The 25,428-nt window shown below is 46.8% G+C and overlaps 1 protein-coding gene across 1 annotated transcript in view; it reads left to right on the top strand.

Moving 5' to 3' along the window:
• LOC139047075 (calcium-activated chloride channel regulator 1-like) overlaps nt 1-25,428 on the top strand; it is a 179,736-nt gene that overhangs the window by 71,086 nt on the left and 83,222 nt on the right. The gene's annotated exons all lie outside the window — the stretch shown is intronic.

Raw genomic sequence — 25,428 nt, 5'->3', positions numbered from 1 at the left:
TCGTCTGGCTCCGTACCGTTACTAGATGGCTCGGCAGCAAGAATTCGAACATGCGCTCGAGCTCGGATACGTGCGCCCATCAACTGGCTCATGACCATCACCGCTACACATGGTCCCCAAGCCCACCGTTGACTGCAGACCGTGCGGTGACTACTGCACCCTCAACAAATTGACAGCACCGGATCGATACCCCATCCCACGCATTATGGGCTTCCCACGTTGCTGCATGGATGCACAATATTCAGCAAGATAGACATAGGCAAGGCATACCACCATATACCTCTTGAATCTTGCAACGTAGCTACGATAGCTATAAGAAGACCTTTGGCGTGCTAGAGTACTTTGTGTTGCCATTCTGTCGGCGCAACACCGCACAGATGTTTCAACGATTTCGTGATCAGGATCGCCGTGGTTGCGCTGCTGTTTCGCATACATCGACGACATCCTCGTCTTCCGCACTTTAGCAGACGATCATGCACTTCACTTGCGCCAAGTGTTTGACCAAATATGGAAGTACGGGCTAGTCGTGAACGGTGCGAAGAGCGAGTTTGTTGTCAGTGCACTCAACTTTCTTGGCCATCGCGTCGATGCCCGCGTGATATCTCCTCCTGCCGTTCGTGTAGAAGCTATAATGCAGTTTCCACTACCTGCGACCGCAAAGTAACTAAGACAATTCCTTGGGCTTACCTATTATGATTGGCGGTTCATTCCTCGCTGCGCTATCAGCTTGCGACCACTTAACGCACTCTTGTCCGGTCACATAAAAGCAAACGGTCCCATCTCCTGGACAGATGACGCCGAGACGCCTTCGAGTTCCATCAAGGAAGCTTTCGCCAATGCGACTCTGTTTGTACATCGCTTACAGGTGTTTGTACAACACCTCAGACGTCGCGCCGTTGGTAAAATGCTGCAGCAATCGGTCCATAGAGTGTGGCAGCTGGTGTCATGCTTCTTGCGAAAGTTCTGTCAAAGCGAGCGCAGATACAGCACTTTCTCTCGTGAACTGCTGATGGCCAACTGGGCCATGAGGCATTGCCAGCGCCTCCTCGAAGGTCGGCAAATTTACATCCTCGCTGACCACAACCAACTCTGCCCACGCTGCCCGTGAGATTTGCTAACTTGCCTACATATTTGAATTCACGAACGACATTCGTCATGTCAGCGGCACAGACAACCCAGTCGATATTGTAGCTATGGCCAAAGCACAGCGAGAGGACAGCGAACTTCAGGCTTTACGACTGAAGGATAGTTGGCTCGAACTTCAAGACGTCCAGTTTCCAGACTCTGATATTGCCTTGGTTTGCGATGTCTCTGCAGGTTGTCCTCGCCCCTACGTTCTGTCACAATTTCGCCGCACTGTTTTCGATGCCACACATTCCTTGTCACATCTCGGTGATCGTATAACTAAACACCTTGTTGCACGATACCTGTGGCCACGCATGATTGTCGACGTCCGACGCTGGACATGGGCTTGTGTCCAGTACCAGCAAACGAAAGTTTTGCGCCACACCGCCAGTCCGCTGGGAACATTCTGGCCTTCTGACGTGCGTTTTAGCCGCGTGCACATTGACCTGGTGAGTCCTTAACAAGGCTCCCAGAACAGAGCCCTGTGGAACACCTCATGTTACATTCACCGTTGAGGACAAAGTGGAATTAAATTAAACGAATTGCGAGCGAGAGTTAAAAAAGCTAGATATCCAGTCGATTAGTAGAAGATTACTTAAAATTGCGTTTAGTTGACTCAGCAGCTTGTGTATAACCGTGTCGAAATCTTTGGAAAAGTATAGAGACAGCGCATCAGTTCGATTGCCAATATGAAGATTTATAGCAATGTCATCTGAAACTTATACCGGTTGTGTTGCTGTGCTGAAACAACGACGAAATCCGTGTTGTATGTTCAAGATAATTTTATTCGATTTGAGGTGTTCTATTATGTGCTTCTGTATGATATGTTCTAGTAGTTTTCCGGAATTGGAGGTAAGCGATGTAGGTTTATATTTAGAAAAAATTGCTTATCACCAGTCTTATACAGAGGCAGGACCTTCGCTAGCTTCCAAGAATGGAGGACGATGCCTGAAGTCAACGATTTGGGAAATATGGCCGCCAAATGACGTGAAGATAAGAGAGAGTATGTTACTAGAAAACTGTTTGGAGTATTGTCAGGACCAGTGCAATAATTTATGTCTAAATTGAGAATCAAGTTTAGGATGCCGTTTTCACTGATACCACATCGCCGGTAGAAATGTTAGTATTAGTATTTGAACTAGTATTGATTAGTATTTGAAATTAGGACGGCCCACTAAGCTTCAACAAGGACACTCCCTCACCAGAACAGGAATTGGCCTCCCTGGTGCAGTATTCGGCACAACATCCCTAATTAAATGATCTCCTCAATGAAATGGCCCTCAGTCCCCAGTGGCTGCGGAGCACCTGACCAAGGCGGTGGTCAGACTTGCAACGCAGCAGGTGGTGCTCAGAATATATTGGTCAGGACAGGCCGCCAATAGAAAGTGACCCTTGCAACGTTTAATACCGGCACCCTCTCGAGCGAGGCAAGCTTAGCAGGTATTCTCGAAGAACTATCGGACATTTTTTGGGATATTATCGGCCTTAGTGAGATTAAAAGACCAAATGAAGCTTACACATTGCTGAATAATGGCCAGGTGCTCTGCTGTAGAGGTCTCCCTGATAACAAGCAATACGGGGTAGGATTCCTAACCAATAAAGACATAGCGGGCGACATTGCTGAATTCCACAGCATCAACAAGAGATTAGCAGTAGTCGTAAACTCAATAAAAGGTATAAATAAAGATAGTACAAACCTACGCTCCAACGTACAGTGACGACGGTGAGGGAGAAGATGTTGAATTAGCGATGAGAAAAATGCAAACGCGGTATACACTAGTAATGCGGTACTTCAATGCAAAAGTGGGGGAAAAGCAGGCGGGTGAACAGGCAATTGGCAACTACGGTGTAGATTCTAGAAACGCTAGAGGTGACATGCTGGTAGAATTCGCAGAAAGCAATGAGCTAAGAATAATGACCATTTTTTTCAGGAAACGTAGCAACAGAAAATGGACCTGGAAAAGCCGTACTGGTGAAACAAGAAACGAAATTGATTTCATACCTTCTGTGGGTCCCAGCATAGCGCAGGATGTTCAAGCAACAAGTAGGGTAAACTGTAGTGATCATAGGTTAGTGAGGGCCAGGGTACACCTCAATTTAAACAGAGAAAGAGTAAAATTTGTCCAGAAAGAACAGGTCAATTTAGTGGCAGTAAGGCCAAAAGCAGACATATTTTGGCTGGTACTTGCAAACAAATATGCAGTCTTAGAACAGAGAGATGTTGATGATGATGATGACATAGAGGTAATGAATGAAACCGTAATGAGGTTGGCTTCATAGGCAGCAATTGAAGTGGGAGGCAAGGCACCAAGGCAACCAGTAGGCAAGCTCTCCCAAGTAACAAAGGAACTAATAAAGAAATGACAAAGAATGAAAGTGTCCAGCTTAACTGAGAAGATAGAATTCACGGAACTGTCAAAACTAATGAACAAGGCAAAAATAAATGATATTCGAAACTATAACGTGAGAAAGAATGAAGAAGCCGTAAAAAATGGACGCAGCCTGAAATCAGTGAGAAGGAAACTTGGCATAGGGCAAAGCAAGATGTATGCACTGAAAGATTAGCAGGGTAATATTATCAGCAATCTCGAAGATATAGTAAATGCAGCGGAAGAATTCGACACTGAGCGTTACAGTACCCAGACGACTCAGTAGCGCTCCATTCAAACAATAATGAACAGTTTACAGAAACTCCTCCTACAACTAGAGGTGAGGTCAGTAAGGCCTTGCAAGGCATGAAACGGGGAAAAGCGACAGGAGAGGATGGAATAACAGTCGATTTATTCAAAGATTGAGGAGACATAATGCTAGGAAAACTGGTGGCTCTCTATACGAACTGTATATCGACTGCAAGGGTCCCAGAAAACTGGAAAAATGCAAACATTATACTAATCCACAAAAAGGGCGACGATAAAGAACTAAAAAATTATGGGCCCATTGGCTTACTTCCAGTATTATATAAGATATTTAATAAAATATTCTGCAATAGAATAAGGACAACACTGGAATTTAGTCAACCAAGGGAGCAGGCTGGCTTAAGGAAAGGTTACTCTACAATGGATCAGATCCATACCATTAACCAAGTTATCGAGAAATCCTCAGAGTACAATACACCTCTCTTAATGGCTCTCATAGAAAACTAAAAATCATTTGATTCAGTAGAGATACCAGCAGTCATAGAGGCATTGCGTAATCAAAGAGTAAAAACCGCTTACGTAACTTCCCTAGAAAGCATCTGCAGAGATTTCGCAGCCACCTTAATTCTACGCAGGAACAGTAGAAACATACCTATAAAGAAAGGGGTCGGACAAGGAGACACAATCTCTCCGATGCTATTCACTGCATGCTTAGAAGAAGTATTCAAGCTATTAAACTGGGAAGGCTTAGGAGTAAAGTTCGACGGCGAATACCTCAACAACCTTTGGTTTGCCGATGACAATGTTCTAATCAGCAACAATGCCGACGAGGTACAACAAATGACTCAGGACCTTAACATGGAGAGTGTAAGAGTGGGACTGACGAATAATATGCAGAAGACAAAGATAATGATAAATAACCTGGCAAGGAAGCAAGAGCTCAGCATCGTAAGTCAGCCTCTAGAGTCTGTGGAGGAGTACCTTTACCTAGGTCAGCTAATCACAGGGAACACAGACCATGAGAAGGAAATTCAAGGAAGAATAAAAATGGGTTGGATCGCGTACGGCAGACATCGTGAGCTCCTGAATGGAAGCTTACCGTTATCATTGAAAAGGAAAGTATACAATCAGTGCATTTCACCGGTGAAGACGTACGGTGCAGAGACTTGGCGGCTGACAAAGAAGCTTGGGAACAAATTAAGACCGCGCAAAGAGCGATGGAACGGAGAATGCTAGGCATAACTTTAAGAGACAGAAAGAGAGCAGTTTGGATCAGAGAGCAAACGGGCCTAGACGATGTTCTAATACACGTTAAGAGGAAAAAATGGCGCTGGGCAGGTCATGTAATGGGCAGACTAGATAACCGTTGGACCATTAGGGTAAGCGAATGGGTACCAAAAGAACGGCAGCACAGTAGAGGACGGCAGAAGACTAGATGAATTGACGAAATTAGGAAATTTGCGGGTGCTATTTAGTCGGTTGGCGCAGGACAGGGGTAATTGGAGATCGCAGGGAGAGGCCTTCGTCCTGCAGTGGACATGATTAGGCTGATGATGATGATGGTGGTGATGATGATGATAGTATTAGCGAGAACCGGGAGAGAATTGTTGTCATGCGTGAACACTGATTGGAAGTAGACATCAAAAGCGTTGGCTATATCGGAGGGATCAGAAATATAGCTATGTCATCTAGAAAATTGCAGCAGTTTTAGTTGGCGTGATAGAAGTCCAGAATTTGCGCGGCTTTGAGCGTAATAATTGTACTAGTTCAACTTGAAAATAAATGTTTTTAGCTGTTTTCATTTTGATACGTAGTTCTTTCTTAGCAGTGTTAAAAGGAATGATAATGTCTGGATTACATGACTTTTTCAATGGGCGAAGATGACGAACACAATGTCTTATTTGCGGTATGCTGCGATTCATCCATGGAATCCTTGGATTGCTTTTTTTAGTCTTGAGGGGAAGAAAATTACCAATGTGTAGTTTTACGATGCGCTCAAATGCATAGATTGATGTGCCAATGTTATCATGTAGATCAAATGCTTGGAAAGAATCAAAGTTAGAAGCTAAAATGTCTGGTAGCGTATCCGTCCTCATTAACCTCTGCCAGAGCTTTGACGAGCTGCGCTGCCAACACCTATCGCCCGCCAGAACATTCAGAACTCCGATTCCGTCTCGAGCATTGTGTTTTCTGCCGACAGGACCAACTCGACCCTCTCACAGCATATCAAAGATTTTATTCCTGAAGAGGTGGCAGCTCTCGCTGCTGCCTCACAGTGACGCACCTACGGCAGCTTTGCCTCCAATGCTGCAGCACACATCCGGACTCAGATATCGGAAGCGCTTCCTGCAGCTCTTACGACCCCACCACCCGATCCTATGAGTGTGCCACTGTCCCATACCGAATTTGCCACTCATTTGCCACTACGTTGCTCCCGCTCAGTTATGCAGCCGTGGTTCCATGGCCACCTGCGCCGACAGCTTCCTTTTCATCGCCCGTGCATGCGACTTCATTTCCAGTTGCCCGAGAGGCACCATAGTTTTTTCGTCCTACCGAGACGTGGTGCACTATAGAAAACCGCCTATCTGCTTCGCCTGCGGCATTGCTGGCCATGTGGCGCGCTTTTGTCCCAGACGCGCCTCAACTACGCGTACCACCATTGACACGACCAGCTACGCGTCACGATACGCCACCACGGCTCCATTTCACCGCGATGTCTTGATACTGATCGCCGATCAGAAACTGGGCGTTCCCCTTTTCGCCGTCGCCGTTCGATTTCACCCCTGCGTCGTCGAGCTCCCACTGAAGAGGGAAACTGACTGGTGCAGTTCCCGAGGCAAGAACTGCAATACATCAACGTTTTCAAGACCTCATTCTTCGCTGCAAAATGTTATTACCGTTTTTGTAGAGGGAGTACCGGCGCTGGCACTAGTCGATACCGGAGCTGCCGTTTCCCTCATTCACGAGAACCTTTGTTGCAAATTACGAAAAGTGACTACAGCTCCCTCTGGCCTGGCGCTCGCCACTGCCAGCGCACAGGCGAATTCACCCTTCAGCTGTATCCACGGCACGTGTCGTCATCAATGATGTTCTCTACATAACCGAGTGTTTCGTGCTACCATCGTGCTCTCACGACATCATCCTTGGCTGGGATTTCCTGTCACGTCATCAAGCTGTCATTGAGTGTTCGCGTGCAAAAGTGTCGCTTTTACCACTATGTGAATCACTGCTGACGAGCTCTCATCACTTTGCCGACAAACTCATGGTTGTTAACGACACAACCATACCCCCTGAGTCGTCGACGCCTGTTGTCCTGTCGTCTGATGCCGCGTCTGACGCCACTGTAGTGTTCACGCCGTCCGATTTGTTTGCTCAGCCCAAAGGCATTGTTATTCCATTTGCCGTGCTAACTATAACATCTGGGTCAACTGTGATTCCTGTCACCAACTACTAGCAGTACCCGATCAGCCTACTGCGTGGAGAGACCATAGGATACTTCCAGGCTGTCGACTACGTTGACGATCTCGATGTTCCTACCGACTCCCTCCATCACACTGACGCCATCGCTTTGGTCTCAGACTTATCACCTTCAGTGGGTTTTGACAACGCCATCGACCCTGCTCTTTCCCCATCTCATCGCCGCCAACTTCTCACTCTCCTTCACAAGTTTCTCTCTTCTTTCGACCGTCATCAGACATCATTGGGCCGAGCCACTGGTGTTTCTCACATCATCGACACCGGTTTCCACTCCCCCTTGCGGCAGCGCCCGCATCGTGTCTCTGCTGAAGAGCGCCGAATCATCACAGAGCAAGTGGACGATATGCTTAAACAGAGTAATTCGTCCCTCTCAAAGTCCCTGTCTTCACCTGTTGTATTGGTAACAAAAAAAGATGGCTCCATTCGCTTTTGTCTCGACTACAGACGCCTAAAGAAGGCAACGAGAAAAGACATTTATCCACTGCCTCGGATCGATGACGCTCTCAACTATTTACAGGGCGCAGAATATTTCAGTTCCTTAGATCTGCGCTCTGGGTACTGGCAAGTTCCTGTGGCCGAACCTGACCGTCCGAAAACAGCATTCGTTACACCCGACGGCCTCTACGAGTTTAACGTCATGCCCTTCGGGCTGTGTAATACGCCTGCTACTTTTGAGCGTATGATCGACACCATCCTTCGCGGCCACAAATGGAAGACCTGTTTATGTTACCTCGACGTCATCGTCGTCTTCTCAACCGATTTTCCGCCACACCTCGCTCACCTGCATGAGATTCTGAGCTGTTTCGCATCTGCCGGCCTACAGCTTAACCTCAAAAAGTGCCGTTTTGCTGCGAGCAAGCTAACCATCTTGGGTCAAGTTATCTCAAAAGACGGCGTCCTCCCGGACCGAGACAAGCTCCGCGCAGTTGCAGGCTTCCCAAAGCCCACGTCTATCAAAACCCTCAAAAGTTTTATTGCTTTATGTTCCTGTTTTCGTCGCTTCGTACGCAATTTCGCATCCATCATGGCACCCTTGACAAGTTTACTTTCCGCCAGTAACGGCATAGCAGCGTGGTCACCTGAATGCGATCCAGCATTTCCGCAGTTGCGCCACTTGTTGACCTCGCAGCCGTTTCTTCGCCCCTGCGATCCTGATGCTTTCACGGAAGTTCATACTAACGCCAGCGGAGTTGGCCTTGGCGTGGTCTTAGCGCAACGGAAAGCTGGCTATGATGAACACCTCGCCGCCTATGCGTGCTGTACTCTAAAGAAAGCAGAATTAAATTACTCCGTCACAGAAAAGGAGTACCTAGAGATCATCTGGGCACTAAGCAAGTTTCTCCCATACCTTTACGCTCGTTCTTTCGCCCGTCGGACGCTTGGGACGTTGGGCGCTTCCCTTGCAAGAGAACGACATGCGCGTCATGTACTGCTCCGGTCGCAAGCACTCCGACGCTGATGCGCTCTCTCGCTCGCCACTGACGCCTGATATAGCGTTTTTGTCACCTTCCTCGTTCCCACTGTCACCGTTGGCCATCACTGACATGCTCACAGATCAGCGCAAGGACTCAACACTTCTAATACTACTTGACTACCTTGCCGCTCTGTCTGCCGTCCCTTCGACACGAGCACTGCGTCGCCAAGCAACCCACTTTTCCGTGTGGGACAACATTCTATGTCGCGGCAAGTATATGCCCGACGGTCGCAAATGGCTCCTTGTTATACCTCGTCATATGCGCTCTGACATCTGCGCGCAATTTCACGCTGATCCCCTCAGCGCTCATGCCGGCGTCCTGAAAACTTACACACGGTTGCGCCAACGCTATTATTGAGGAGGCGTGTACAACTTCGTGCAAAAGTACATTCAGTCTTGTACTACATGCCAACAAGGCAAGATACCTACCCAGCGTTTAACAGGACCGTTGCAGTCGCTACCGTGCCCATCTCGTCCATTCGACCGCGTCGGCATCGACCTCTTCGGCCCGCTTTTATGTAGCGGGTGTGGAAATCGGTGGATTATTGTCGGCGTAGACCACCTTCTCGCTACGCTGAGACTGCAGCTCTGCCAGCAGCGACCGCTCGTGACGTTGGTTTCTTCATTTTTCGCAGTTTCATTCTTCGCCATATGGTGCTCCCCGAGAACAAATGAGTGATAGAGGCCGTCAAGCCCTCCTCGTTGAGTGCAGGATAATTCACCGCAAATTGATCGCGTACCATCCTCAAACCAACGGTTTGACCAACCGGTTCGATCGCACTCTTGGCGACATGTTGCGGATGTACATCTAATCCGATCACTCCAACTGCGGCACCGTACTCCCTTTTGTTACGTTCGCATACAACACCGCAACGCAAGCGACCACCATCTTCTCCCCCTTTTTCCTTATGTATGGCAGTGAGCCTTCATGCCATACATTAACATGCCCATTAGACACCATACTGCCGTACCAACCTGACGCTACAGAGTATACTCCACTTTCCGAAGTCGCCAAATGTGCTGAAGATTGCCGTCATCTGGCACGCGCCCTGACTAGTGAGACACAAGCACGTCAAAAGACAAGGCATGACCATGCTCATCAACCACCGCACAACTTTGCTCCTGGTTCTCTTGTGTGGCTTTGGATACCAGCCCACGTTCTTGGACTTTCTTCTAAACTCCTGGCGCGTTATCAAGGGCCGTACCGTATCATCAAGGCCACTTCACCGGTCAGCTACATTGTCGAGCCGCTCACGGTGTCACCAGACCTGGGTCGTCGTTGCCGAGAGAAAGTACACGTCTACCATCTGAAACACTATTACGACCCACTCATCTTCGCACCCCGAGTCACCAGGATGGCTACGCTTGAATCCCGGGGCATTGTAATGAAGCAGACGCACCCGTGTGTACGTGCCGACAGACGAAGAAGAGGAAGGACTGTGCCTTGATCGCGAGTGAGCCCCGTGCTACGGACATCCCTTGCAGTGTCTACACCTAGCGTTCCACAACGTTGTGAACGACAATACACATCGCCGCAATATATATATATCTATATATATATATATATATATATATATAGTCACGTGGTGGTAACGTTGAAGAACACCGTAGCAATACTGTGTAAGACAAAACTAACCTTTATTGGGCGAACCTGTGCCCACAAAAAGAAGCTACACTTACGGCACAACGATAGCAGCTAACACGGTTGGCGATCGTCCAAATCTGATCAGCGGGTCAAGCGCGTCGGCTTTTATACAGCAGTCGTCGAACGTTCCAGACTAATCGTTGGGACCCGCGTGCCTTCCACAAATTTCTACACCATTCGCGTCAGGCGATGAAATCAGATAACATAACGTTAAGCAAATAGAAGCATCGATAACTTTCCAGAAACTTCGGATACATGCAGGCGCGTCCTGCGCTGTGCGATAACACTTCTTAGGTGGCGAAACGTGGTGGCCCGACAAAGATAAGTATACGTGTCATTACCCCCCTTTTAAATAGCTTCGACCCGATGCTGCAAACAAATGAAAGTAATAAAGAAAAGCACTCGTAGCAAAGAAAACAACAAAATAAGGAAGTTCGTCAGCATCCGTAAAAGGGTCCAAGGCGCACCACGTGGACCACTTCAGATCGTGCGCCTAGAAGCGCTAGTTCTAGGTTGCAGCAGTAGGCTTAAACAGGTCGGCGCTATATTGAAACGGGGAAGCAAGCACCGCTCGTCGTGTTCTTCTCATTCATTACCACCATGCCCATTGCCAAGTGCCTTCAGTACAATCACTTCCCACCGAAAGAGTAGGCATCTTGGCGACCTAAAGACAGGAAAGCACAGGGGGTTCATGGCACTGCTTGAGCCGGGAGACGTAGACAATTTCCTGGCCGCGACGACGCTGGTCGGAAGGCGCTTCCGTTGGGTCGATGAGGTAGTTGAAGGCGGATGTTTGTTTCAATACCCGATAAGGACCGTGGTGCTTGGAGAGCAGCTTAGAGCAAAGGCCTGGAGGAGTAGAGGGCACCCACAACCAGACCAGCGAGCCAGGGGTGAACCACGTAGCCGCAGTAGATCAATATTGGCGATGTTTTTGGCGCCACTCGTCCTGGGATGTGAACGAATGAGCGAGCTGGCGACATTCTTCGGCGTAAGCAGCCGCTCTAGAAACAGTCGTGCACTCCTAAGCATCTGGTCGCTAAGGCAGAATCGTGTCCAAAGTGCATAAAGGTTCGTGTCCATAAAAGAGAAAGAAAGGGGAGAACCCCGTGGTACTTTGCGTCGCGGTATTGTAAGCGTAGGTGAAGAAAGGCAGAATGCGATCCCAATTCAAGTGGTCAGAAGAAACATACGTGGCCAACATGTCACCAAGGGTTCGGTTGAAACGCTCTGTCATTCCATTAGTTTGAAGATGATATGCCGTGGTAGTGCGGTGAATGATGCGACACTCCTTTAGCAATGCTGCAATGACGTCTGAGAGAAAAACGCCACCGCGGTCGCTCAGTCATTCTCGAAGTGCTCTATGGCGTAAAATCAGATTTTGAAGGATAAAACTGGCGACATCTTTTGCTGTGGCAGATGCTAGGACTGAAGGTTCGGCGTACCGCGTGAGGTGGGCGATAGCAACCATAACCCAGCGGTTGCCTCTTGGAGTGTTGGAAAGCGGATCGTATAGGTCAATGCCGACGCGGTCGAGCGCGTGCACGGGGCATGGTAAAGGTTGCAAGGGGCCGTTGGCATGTTGAGGCGGCATCTTGCGTCGTTGACATATGAGGCAGGGCAGGACGTACTGGCGAACTAAGCGATACATACCGCGCTAGTAGTACCACATACAGAAAATGTGAGAGTATAGACAGCTCTCTAAGTATAGAAGTATTACTTGAAAATGTTAAGCGTGAAAGGTGGGACATATAGGTTTCCCTGTGTATATGAAGTAGCTGTGATCCTCATCTTAGAATTTAGGAGCTTCCACTTCCTTGTGTATTTCCTATGTGATTTTGTATTCACGTCATCTATTCTTCTTTTGTGTTAAAATTCGTTTCCAGTTTTGATTTACAGAGTAGCAAGAGAAGTTGAGCTTAGGTCGCTATCTTGCGCAAAGATCCATTCAGCACGCCACATTTACCTAAATTGTAGAGGCAGAAAAATTTATTGAGAAAATATATTTTTAATCATGCAAACATTTAGAAATAGTTAGGTGGTACCTCCCTGAAGGGAAACTCCTACAGATGCGTAGCATTACATGGCGGTCAAAAATAATAATAATATATGGGGTTTTACGTGCCAAAACCACTTTCTGATTACGAGGCACGCCGTAGTGGGGGACTCCGGAAATTTTGACCACCTGGGGTTCTTTAACGTGCACCTGTATCTAAGTACACGGGTGTTTTCGCATTTTGCCCCCATCGAAATGCGGCCGCCGTGGCCGGGATTCGATCCCGCGACCTCGTGCTCAGCAGCCTAACACCATAGCCACTGAGCAACCACGGCGGGTTACATGGCGGTCAGGGTGGTGCGGAATGTGTTATGCACTGTAATGATGTGTGTATGGTTATGCTGGTGTAGTCGGCGTTCTTTATTTACATTGATCTTTATGGGACCTTAAATGCCAAAACCGTGATGTGATTATCAGGCGCGGCGCAATGAGGTACTGCGGATTAATGTTTATCACCCGGGTTTCTTTACTGTGCCCCAAATGCACGGTATACGGATGGTTTTGGCACTTCGCCCCCATCGAAATGCGGCTGACGGGGCCGGGATTCTACCCCGCGTCTTTGAGCCTAGCAGCGCATCGCCTTGGTTAGTACGCCATCCCAGCGGGTACATTTATTTACGCATGCGTGAAAATTATGTGGAGAGAGATGCATACATTTACAGACCCCTACTACGGCTTACCGCATGCGTTCGTTTTGGTTCCAGGCTATTTAGTTTTCAGCCTGAACAGTCGGCTGTAAACCTACCCCATACGGCTTGCTATTGACCTTTTACTGGAGGCTTAAGCATTTCTTGTCATGGTGTAACACCTTACTACTCCCTGTGGCTTATGAAAAACGGGGAAAGTGGGCGGGCTTGTCGAATAACCTTTACTGATGCGCCTATTGGTGTCACCAACAATGGGTCCTTTGCTACATTATAGAAGATGGAAGCTATCAGCTGCACAAAAAATTGAGATTAAACAGCACATTCTCGCCATAAACTTGGAAAGAGAATTTCTTCCTTGACGTCAAATTTTTGACTAACTCACCATATAATGAATGCTACGAATCGACATGGTTCAAGGAAGCTCCACGAGCCCCTCGTCCCTACAAGCTGAGAGAGATGATAGAGTTGTTACCCATCTTTATAATGTAAAACAATAAATAGATCAAATGTTCCGTTCGCGCTAACAAAGTCATGCATAGGTGGAGAGAAGCAAGCATGTCTAGTACAAGAACATAGCGCCTAAGGAGGGTATGGTAGGGTAAATTGTACATGTTAGCTCTAACATATTGCTTTAGAAACGGCTGCAGATATTCGTACCAAATTTCACGCGCTTAGAAAAGATGCTCATGGGTACAAGACAGACACCTTATGTCAGATTGTTTACCTTTGGTGTGGCCCACTCCCGAAATTGCAGCGTATTTAATTATTTGATGTACCTTTTCTCTGCAACCACGCAGAGGATTGTGATGATATTACACACTGTGATTCTAAATAGCCCTAGGTTATAACTGAACTAAAAAAGAATATCATATCCCCTTTGGGGTTCCTACCAAAAAATATATATCGCTGCGTGCACAAAGCCACAAGGGGGGTTCCGTGCAGTGTAAATTTTTCCAGTGTTATCATTCATACCACGAGATGTTTCTTTAGTTCTGAATATTTGTGACTGGATGTAGTACATATGCACAAACGAACACTAGAATGGGATGAATACTTTCTGAGAAAAGGTAGATTGAATTTATTGCTGTCTTCCATGTGTAGGCGCTGACAAAGTTTTCTTAGTGCAGCGGCACCAGGTGAGTTTGTTGAGCTACTCATTGGTGTTCTGCGTTCGTCCATGAATACGTTTGCTCAGAAGACCGATTACCTTTAAAGTTCTCATTCTGCTCTATTTGCTGGACGACCGTGCAATCATATGGGCAAGTAACATGTTTAAAATTTGAAACAGAGGCGACCACGACCAAGTCAGCAAAAGCAACAGTTTTACGTAATAGTCCTTTTCGGCAAAGGACTATTACGTCAAACTCTTGATTTCGAGTTGTTCACAAATTCGACTCCGCCCTGACATCGGCTACCCACCTGGTTAGCTGAGATGGTAAAGCGGCTGCGCCTGAAAGACGATGGTTTCGGTTTCAAGCACCGGACCACGACAAATTTTTCATCAAGTACGATGCTTTCTTTCGAGGAACCCGTATGGGATTCCTTTGTGGAAATTGCTACGATTGGGTGAATGTCTCATTTTCTTTTTATTAATGAATGATCTTTTATTACAAATCGTTTACTTACCACATATAGAAGCCAAAAAATAAAAACCACGCCATAACGAAGAAAACCGCGAGCAACAACGATGAGCACACCTGCCTCCGCTCGCCATTTTTAAACGCCAGGGTGCGCTGTACACTTCGGTGTGACATTTAAACTGCTTTGAGCGGGCGCACGAGATCGCGCTTCCGCAGGTTTGTTCCTATTAGTGCAGTCGATTTTTCTGCGCCAAAATTGTAAATTCGATTTTGGGGGGTTTACCCTACCACCACCATCATCATCAGTATGGTTGAACCCACTGCAGGGCAAAGGCCTTTCCCATACTTCTCCAAATACCCCCGTCATGTAATAACTGTGGCCATGTCATCCCTGCAAACTTCTTAATGTAATCCGCCCACCTAACTTTCTGCCATTCCCTGCTGCGCTTCCTTTCCCTTCGAATCCAGTCTGTCCCCCTTAATGACCATCGGTTATCTTCCCTCCTCATTATATGTCCTGCCCATGCCCATTTCGTTTTCTTGATTTGAACTAAGATGTCATTAACCCGCGTTTGTTCCCTCACACGATCTGCTCTTTTCTTATCCCTTAACGTTACACCCATTATTCTTCTTTCCATAGATCGTTGCATCGTCCTCAATTTAAGTAGAACCGTTTTCGTAAGCCTCCATGTTTCTGCCCCATACGTGAGTACTGGTAAGACACAGCTGTTATACACTTTCCTGTGACGAATAATGGCAATCTGCTGTTCAAGATATGAGAATGCCTGCCACACGCAACCCAGCCCATTCTTATTCTTCTGGTTATTTCAGTCTCATTATCCGGATCCGTGGTCACTACCAGCCCTAAGTAGATGTATTCCTTTACCACTTCCAGTGCCTCGCTACCTATCGTAAACTGCTGTTCTTATCCGAGACTGTTAAACATTGCTTTAGTTTTCTGCAGATTCATTTTCAGACCCACCCTTCTGCTTTGCCTCTCCAGGTAAGTGAGCATGCATTGCAGTTGCTCTCCTGAGTTACTAAGCAAGGCAGTATCATCAACGAATCGCAAGTTGCTAGTTGCTAAGGTATTCTCCATCAACTTTTATCCCCAATCCTTCCCACTCCAGGTCTCTGAATATCTCCTGTAAACACGCTGTGAATCACATTCGAGAGGTCGTATCTCCCTGTCTGACGCCTTTCTTCATTGGGATTTTGTTGCTTCCTTTATAGAGAACTATGGTGCCTGTGGAGCCGCTATATAGAGCTTTCATTATTTTTACATATTGCCCATCTTCACCTTGATTCCATAATTCCTCCATAACTGCTGTCGTTTCGAGTGAATCAAACGCTTTTTCGTAATCAATGAAAGCTATATAAGATGTTGGTTATATTCCGCACATTTCCCTATCATCTGGTTGATAGTGTGAATGTGGTCTATTGTTGAGTAGCCTTTACGGAATCCTGCCTGGTCATTTGGTTGACAGAAGCCCAAGGTGTTCCTGATTCTATTTGCGATTACCTTAGTAAATACTTTGTAGGGAACGGACAGTAAGCTGATTGGTCTAAAATGTTTCACGTCTCTGGCGTCCCCTTTCTTATGGATTAGGTTTATGTTAGCGTTCTTCCAAGATTCCGGTACGCTCGAGGTCATGAGGCATTGTGTATATAGGGTGGCCAGTTTTTGTAGGACAATGTTCCTACCATCCTTCAACAAATCTGCTGTTACCTGATCCTCCCCAGCTGCCTTCCCCCTTTGCATAGCTCCCAAGGCGTTCTTTACTTCTTGTGGCGTTACTTGTGGGATTTCAAAATCTTCTAGACTATTCTTTCTCACGTTATCGTCGTGGGTGCTACTGGTACTGCATAAATCTCTATAGAACTCCTCAGCCACCTGAACTATCCCATCCATATTAGTAACGATATTGCCGGCTTTGTCTCTTAACGCAATCATCTGATTCTTGCCCATTCCTAGTTTCTTCACTACTTTTAGGCTTCCTCCGTTCCTGAGAGCATTTTCAGTTCTATCCACATTATAGTTCCTTACGTCAGCTGTCTTACACTTTCTGATACACTTAAAAGTTCTGCCAGTTCTATTTTAGCTGTAGGGTTAGACGCTTTCATACACTGGCGTTTCTTGATCAGATCTTTCGTCTCCTGCGATAGCTTACTGGTATCCTGTCTAACGGAGTTACCACCGACTTCTATTGCACACTTTTTAATGATGCCCATAAGGTTGTCGTTGATTGCTTCAACACTAAGGTCCTCTTCCTGAGTTAAAGCCAAATACCTGTTCGGTAGCTTGATCCGGAATTCCTCTAGTTTCCCTCTTACCGCTAACTCATTGAATGACTTCTTATGTACCAGTTTCTTTTGTTCCGCCGTCAAGCCTAGCCTAATACTAGTTCTTACCATCATATGGTCACTGCAGCGCACCTCGCTGAGCACGTCCACATCTTATATGATGCCAGGCTTGGCGCACAGTATGAAGCCTATATCATTTCTAGTCTCGCCATTTGGGCTCCTCCACGTCCACATTCGGCTAATGCGCTTGCGGAACGTATTCATTACCCGCATATTATTCTGTTCTAAAATTCGACTAATAACTCTCCCGTGCTATTCCTAGAGCCTATGCCATATTCCCCCGCCTGGCTTGTCTTCAGCCTGCTTTTCGCCTACCTTGGCATTGAAGTCGCCCACCAGTATAGTGTACTTTGTTTTGACTTTACGCATCGGCTATACAACGTCTTCATAAAAGCTTTCGACTTCCTGGTCATCATGACTGCATGTAGGGGCATAGACTTGTACCACCTTCAATTTGTACCTCTTATTAGGTTTCACAACAAGACCTGCCACCCTCTCGTTAGTGCTATAGAATTCCTGTATGTTACCAGCTAAATCCTTATTAATCAGGAATCCTACTCCTAGTTCTCGTCTCTCCGCTAAGCCGTGGTAGCACAGCACGTGCCTGCTTTTTAGCACGTTATATGCTTCTTTTGTCCTCCTAACCTCGCTGAGCACTATTATATCCCATTTACTACCCTCTAATTCCTCCAATAACACTGCTAGACTCGCCCCACTAGACAACGTTCTAACGTTAAACGTTGCGAGGTTCAGATTCCAATGGCGGCCTGTCCGGAGCCAGGGATTCTTAGCACCCTCTGCTGTGTCACAGATCTGACCGCCGCCGCGGCCAGTTGCTTCGCGGCTGCTGGGGACTGAGGGCCTGGGTTTGATTGTTGTATTCATATAGGAGGTTGTGGCCAAGTACTGCACCAGGGTGGCCAATCCTGCTCTGGTGAGCGAGTGCGTTACCGGTTCTGGTCACCGGGGTCAGGCCGCACTCCAGGCCTGTTATGCAATTTTCTCAACACACAGTTTTTTTTTTCGCGGTGGAAAATTGCGAGGCCCCGGGAGTCGAACCACGGTCCCCTTGCACGGGAAGCGGATACTGTACGACCACCGCAGGAGTTGTGCGCCTCATTTATCCTACAGTGGTGCCTTCTTTGATCAGTCAAGATGGACCAATCTGAGCTCGGTTAAACCGCAATGATGGCACTCAACTAGAGAAACCTGGTATTTCTGACCTGCACATGTGGGGCCATACATATTACAGAATAGTTTTAAAGGGTCTCCCCGTATGGCGATAAAGTAAAAGAAGACAATACTAAAAACGGGGGGAAAAAAGGAAAACAAAAAAGGAAGAGAACATGGCATTAGGATGTGACCTTGGATGTTGCCTGGGGAGATAGCTCGGTCGGTTGGTCCGTCAGACCCCTGGTTACACTGAAGCGCCATAGCTTCTGTCCAGAGCCTCATACTTACGTGGAAAGAGACTGGTGTTGTCCGCGATGGTCGATGGTTGTCCGCGAAGGCATACTTTCTTGGAAAAATGGCCGCCCGTCGATAAGAGCGAACTCGAGCGACTCTAGGGACTAGGAAAAGCTTAAACAGGTGCGAGCGCGGCACGCTTAGCGTGGGAAGGTAGCCCGAGTAACAATCTCAAGGACTGCTGCTCACGAGAGCGAAATACCTTTGTGTAATTATAACAACCCTAATGAGACTACTACCGAAAAGAGAACGTCCCAGAGGGCTGTACTACGAGTGCTATGACTGATAATTTCCTTGTTATATATATATATATATATATATATATATATATATATATATATATATATATATATATATATATATATATATATATATATATATATATATATATATATATTGTAAGAGTTGAGGGGGACGTCGGGATGAAAAACTTGGGAGGTTTATTTACATTATTTACGGTGAGCGTATATTAACAGTCATAGCGTCATTACGGGCCGGCAGCAACTCGTACGCTGCGGCCCGTGGCAAGAAGCTCGAAAGAGATGAATCAAGGAATGCTCTCGGCCGGTGTCTTTTAAGCCCTTCGGTGTCTCGAAGACACGTCACGTTTGACTCATGGGAGAGCCCGCTCAGGTAACGCCATTTTCGGCCAATCGGCGAGCCTGCACCAGTGTCGTCATTTTAGGCCAATGGTAAGCGCCCGTGCGATGGTGTCACACCCGGCGGAGAGGGTCACTGCTCCTGTATTTGTCCGGGGGCTTACTTCTCCCTGCGGTCTTGCCTTGCTGACTTGCAATGCGCCGTCACAATACGCGGATGGGGGCGACGCTGCCAGGTTTTCACGGCGCATTAGATCCGTCTTGCTTCGGGACCCACTTTATCGGCAACAGTGCCAGGCTCTCGCTTCACATTCTGGACGAGTCAAGCAGTGAATAGCTCCACCTGCGGCACACGAATCGGGGGCAGCCAACTTGTTTGCATGTGCCGCTCCTCAGGAATGTGGTATCCGTGCTTCTGCGCTCCTTAATTAGCGGTGGTGCTATTCGATGTGGTCTGGTGAACTCGAAGTAGGCTCAGGAAACGGCCCCGTATATAACAGCTCGTCCTCGCCCGGGAAGTTCAGAATGGCCGGTGAACTCAATTCTCTGGCCATGAGGAATGCTGACAGAACCTGCAGGGTTGTGGTGTCGAGCCTCGTTTGACGAACTACGGGATCCTGGGCCTTGGAGAACGTACGTCAAACAAACAAAACAACAGAGCGCTGCAGCACCTGTAAGGCAGGCTCTTCAACCCTGACTCGCCAGGCTATTACTGAGTCAAAATGAGCCCTCATTTTTTATTTCCCCAATTTTGACAAGGCAGTTCCAACCACCTTTCCAAACCGCTATCCATATCTCCTCGAATGCCGACAAGACCAGAGTGTCATTGTTGTAGTAAAACAATGGGTCGTTGCCGTTGCAAACAATGAAAACCGCCAAACTTAAGTGGCCTAACTGCTCGAACAGCATGTTTCCAACCTATCGCAGTGGCGTACTTATCATACGTATTGGCGCCACTGAACAGTCTGGTCAATTTCACAAGCACGTAATCACAGGCGCTCCAGCTTTGTGGTACTACGACGCACACTTGCGTCGTAGGCAAACTTTTTATTACGCCTACTGACGTGTCTTTCTCTAGTCCGTACAAGACACGTACCTAAACGAATTAAACTTGTGTTACTTACGCACTCCGCAGAACCCTTTTAAAAATGCGTCTCCTAATTAATAGTTCTAAGCACGCTCACTAAAGAAGTCACAGTACGGCTGCTCTCAACATACACGAGCAACCCAGTCATAAATCTGCTTCCTTCCGTCCACACAAGACACGCGCTAATGGAACTAAGAACGCTTCTCAGTGCAAATGATGCACTTCCTGAAAACCTACGCGGTTAAACTTAGAAAATAAAAACAACGCATAAAAATGGGTTAACTAAAACACACGTGCGCTACGATAGGCCTCTCACCGACAACCTTGACACTCAGGTTACTCACACACAAAAAAAGAAAGCCTATCTACTTATTTATGAACACCTCGCGAAACTACATGTTTACATAAAACACCTCTTTCAACTCTCGGAGCATTCTCAAACCAAAACATAACGCTCATACCTTGCATACTGAAAGTAACTGTCTCAAATTGCGAAATCTTCAAATGCTAAAAAAGAAAAACGCACCACGTTTCACTTCTACGGAAGCTCTCTTGGCCTCCCGTTCCAAGCATTTTCGACTGACTCATAATTTTGAGCCGTACTCGAGGTGGTCGCGGTTTGAAAGCTACTCTGGGTACCAATGAACAACAAAAGGGCTGACTCACTATTAGCTCCCCCAAGACGTTACAGTCTCCCGCCAATTTGCGTCCTGGCGCCCCTCTTTCCTCACAAACTCGAGTGACCGCGTCGCTACTCCCAAGCTGGTCTCGTCTTGCCACCTTGCGCTTCTTTGTACTACACGCTGAGCTTCGAAAAGAACAACGGAACGACAAGGAATTTGACTGCCCCGTGCCCTTTGTCCGCGTCCGTGCAGAACATGCTTCTCGGTCTCTTTTTGACCTGTGGCTCGACCGTGCGTGATGCACACACGTCGTCAGTGACGACCGCACCTTCCTTTTCGTCGCGCCCTGCCCTTTTGGGTCTCTCGCCGTCTTTGGCGGCGCTACATTAGTCACCGCATTCCTATCTTTAGCGCGCTTCTTTCTGCGGCGCTTTTTCTGTGAATTCTCTTTAATGTCGCTCACGGCGCCTCGTGCTGGCCGTTACACAACTCATCGGCCCGGATTGGTCTCTTACCCGCACAGTCTGAGTGATTAATAACTAGATCACCCCTGTCTTGGCTAACTAGACTGACGGAGAGCCTCACCGATCCCTGAACAATGCTATTGTCTTCCCTTGAGCTGCGAAGCTCGCCATCCTGAGAACTACTCTCAACTGCATCGTCCAGCTCGCACTTTACTTCGACACGCAAATCAGACTTGACATGGGTGCTCGCGTCTGTCGAGTCAGCAGTACTCTCTACTTCGCTAGCAGCCTCGCTAACATTACAAGCGACGCACACTCGGTAACTGTGCCAATTCATTCGCAGCTGGCCTAGCTGCCTCTACAGTGCTCTGTTGGCACAGCACCTCGTCGTTCGCACTACGACCTTTAACGGCCTCTGCTGCTACTAAGGCTTTGATAGCTGCTAGCACTTCGAGTTTACTTGTCAACGTGCTGCTAGTCTCGCAGGTACTGCTACTTCTCTCGGCTTTCGACTGAAATCTACTATTTACTTCCTGCCATTTTCGCTGCGTCAAGCCTACAGATTTCTCAAGCCGTTGTTGATTTAGTTTGATTGCCTGCTCTAAACCTTGAATCTCTTCGTTCAATGTATCAATGTACTGCCTCGTTACTGCTGTTAGGCCTTCTTCCTGAGAAATTCTTTTCAGTTCCTGCCTAGCTTTTTCCTGTTCTTGCTTAAATTCTTCCTGTTCTTGCCTAACTGCTTCCTGTTCCCGTTTTGTGCTTAGAATTCGGTTACCCGTTTGTTCGATGAACTTCAAATCGTTGTTACTTTCTAGAACGGTTTTACGAATCTCTGATTCCTTAAGGTCCTTCCTCTACATCTACCTCGATCTCCTCACACAACCACAACAGGTCAGCTCTCGTCAAAAACATTAGGACCATGGTCGCTACTTTAAGCTTTGGCTCTGCTATCACACAATACTTGTTGCGATACCCACGCAAATCAAAATACAAGTAAAAGATCCAAGCGAATCAAATCCAAAAACACAGAGAAATTGAAGCCTGGTAAATTTTACAGCCAAAACCAAACGCTTACCCAATGAAACAGCACCATATCACCAGTCCTTCTCCGCCGTACCCAGTCAGTTGTAAGAGGTGGTCAATCCCAAGTCGCCTCCAACTTGATCAGGATACCGGTCGGTCACCATGTGCCAACGTCCGTCAGCTGCCGTTGCTGTCTCCGAGTCGTAGGCCGACTTAGGAGCCGTAGGCTGATCTCACCGCTGTCATTCAGTTGCAAGAGTTTGATTTGATTTGATTTGATTTATTGATTTCCATTTACACACACACATGTACAGAGGAGTGGTAAATGGAGGTGGATGAGGGAAAAAAGCCGCACCGACGCGGCTTGAGGTAACCTCATCCCCTTAGGTACAATATGGCTGCATGGGGTTACACATCAAGCGCCATATAAATTACATTTTATCTAATGGCCATAAAACATTGCAATTATATAATTTATGAAAGAACAGTGAAATGTTTCCACAATAACAATGCAAAACACACTGCGGCATTGAAATAAATAAATGATATACACTTGGTAACAGACAAAAAAAGAGGAACATAACACACATTATTAATCATTAACAAACGTGCTCTGAAGTGAAAGCAATAGAGTTTTAAATTCTGACAGTGATAAATCCTGTAAATTGAAACCTGCTCTGTCGTATAAATTCAGTAATCTTGGAAGGTTGTTACACAACATTTGACAACCGTAGTTAGTTCTAGAGCGCGGAACCTTCCAGACTTCAGGTGTACGAGTTGAATAACGGTATGAATTGACGGATAGATTTGCAAGTTCTACAAGTAAAGTATTGTTACGTTTGGTATTAAAGTAATACTCGCGTAATAGTCTGCAGTTATAGATTTTGTGGGCTGTCGCAATGTTGTATTTCTTGAACAGGTTTTCAGTATGGGAGGCAAACAGTACATTAGCGATGACACGTATTATTTTCTTCTGCATACGAAATAATTTACTCAAGTTACATTCAGTTGTGGTGCCCCATACAAGATGCCCATAATGTATGTGAGACACGAATAAGGCATTATAAATTAATAATTTTACAGAGACGGGTAAAGTATATCTGTAGCGATTTAAAACACCTGTTTTGCGGCTAAGTTTTTGGAGTACAAAGCTTACATGGTCGTCCCATTGCATGGTACTCGTGAAGTGTACCCCTAACACCTTTGCAGAAAGAGTGAGTTCTATATTTGTGGATCTATACGCTAATGTTAGATCTGACGGAAGATGACTCATGCCTTTGTTATGAAAAATTACGGCCTTTGTTTTCGCCGTATTTACTTTTAGACAGTTCTCAGTGGACCAATAGGATAGGCTGCGCAAGAAGTCATTTGCCATGCTAATTAAATTGGTAAAAGAACCGGACGAGATGAAAACACTTGTATCATCTGCGTAAATGATAAATTTCGCCTTTTCGTAGATGGAAGTAATATCGTTAGCATATAAGTTAAACAGCAACGGGCCCAAAATGCTACCCTGTGGGACGCCACAAAGTATTTCTTTGGTTACCGATGTATTGTGGCCTACAGAAACAAACTGGCGTCTGTTATTAAGATAAGATTTTAATAATTGAAGTGGAATGCCTCTAATTCCATATTTCTCTAGTTTGTAGAATAAAATGTTGTGAATAACATGATCAAACGCCTGTGTAAAGTGGACAAATATGCCTATTGTTAATAGCTTATGTTCGAAGTTCTGTAATATAAATTCCTTTTGATTTTGAGTTGATGAGGATGTCGGGATAAAAACTTGGGAGCTTTATTTATATTATTTACAGTGAGCGTATATTAACAGTCATAGCGTCATTACGGGCAGGCAGCAACTTGGACGTTGCGGCCCGTGGCAAGAAGCTGGAAAGAGATGAATCAACGAATGCTCTCGGTCTGCGTCTTTTAAGCCCTTCTGTGTCTCAAAGACACAGAAGGGCTTATGTTCGGCCAATCGGCGAGCCTGCTCAAGTGTCGTCATTTTCGGCCAATGGTAAGCGCCCGTGCGATGGTGTCACACCCGGCGGAGAGGGTCGCTGCTGGTGTGTTTTTCCGGGGGCTTACTTCTCCCTGCGGTCTTGCATTGCTGACTTGCAATGCGGCGTCACAATAGGCAGATGGGGGCGACGCTGCCAGGTTTTCACGGCGCAATACAGCCGTCTTGCTTCGGGACCCACATTACCGGCAACAGTGCCAGGCTCTCGCTTCACTTTCGGGAAGAGTCAAGCAGTGAATAGCTCCACCTGCGGCACACGAAGCGGGGGCCGCCAACTTGTTTGCACGTGCCGCTCCTCAGGAATGTGGTATCCGTGCTTCTAAGCTCCTTAAATCGCTATGGTGCGATTCGATGGGGTCTGGCGAACTCCAAGTAGGCTCAAGAAACGGCCCCGCATATATATATATATATAGTCATCTCACATATGGGATTGAATATGAGCGCTGTTGCTTTGTTTCTGTGTGTAGTAGTTAACAGAGCGAGTTTAAGAGAGGAGCAGACAAAAAAGACAGGAAGATTTCTGAAGCATAATTACAGCGCCGTGGTTTTAAAGTGCACCCGCGGTGGAGGAACGGAAGGAGATATAAATGCGCGTGGCCATGATACGCACGCGAAAAACTGCCTCAATAAGTTTAGAGAATTGAGACAGAGTTTCGTTAACAACTGAAAACATGACAATCAGCACTCGAATACGACGAGAGAGATTATTGAGACCTTGAACTAAGTATGGTTTGCGAGAGAAATGCTTGTAAGTATTGAACTTTTTTAAAGATGAGCAGATATGCGCTGACCGAGAGGACGGCGTCCGCACGAGACTACACCAGGTACCTTACTGAGACATGATGCGCTCTGTGGCTGGAACAAAGCCCCCCTTCTCTGCCAGCCAAGCGCAGATAACGTGCGTTCGGACCGCTCAAAGTTGCGCAGCCATGGTTTAGTTTGAATCGAGCGAACTCGAGCGGTTCTAGTGACGAGGAAATGCTTAAACAGCTGCGAGCGTGGCACGATTACCCTACCGTGCCTCCTTAAAAGGCTTTAGCCATGCATTTGGCGAAGCCATGTTGATCATGATGTGACGGTACAGTACGTTTCTGCTATTTGTAAAAAATAGGCTGCATGCAAAAATGTCAAGCGATAA

This window comes from Dermacentor albipictus, chromosome 6, assembly GCF_038994185.2.
Source record: "Dermacentor albipictus isolate Rhodes 1998 colony chromosome 6, USDA_Dalb.pri_finalv2, whole genome shotgun sequence".
Taxonomy (NCBI): Eukaryota; Metazoa; Arthropoda; class Arachnida; order Ixodida; family Ixodidae; genus Dermacentor; species Dermacentor albipictus.
This window is presented reverse-complemented; position numbering and strand designations above follow the sequence as displayed.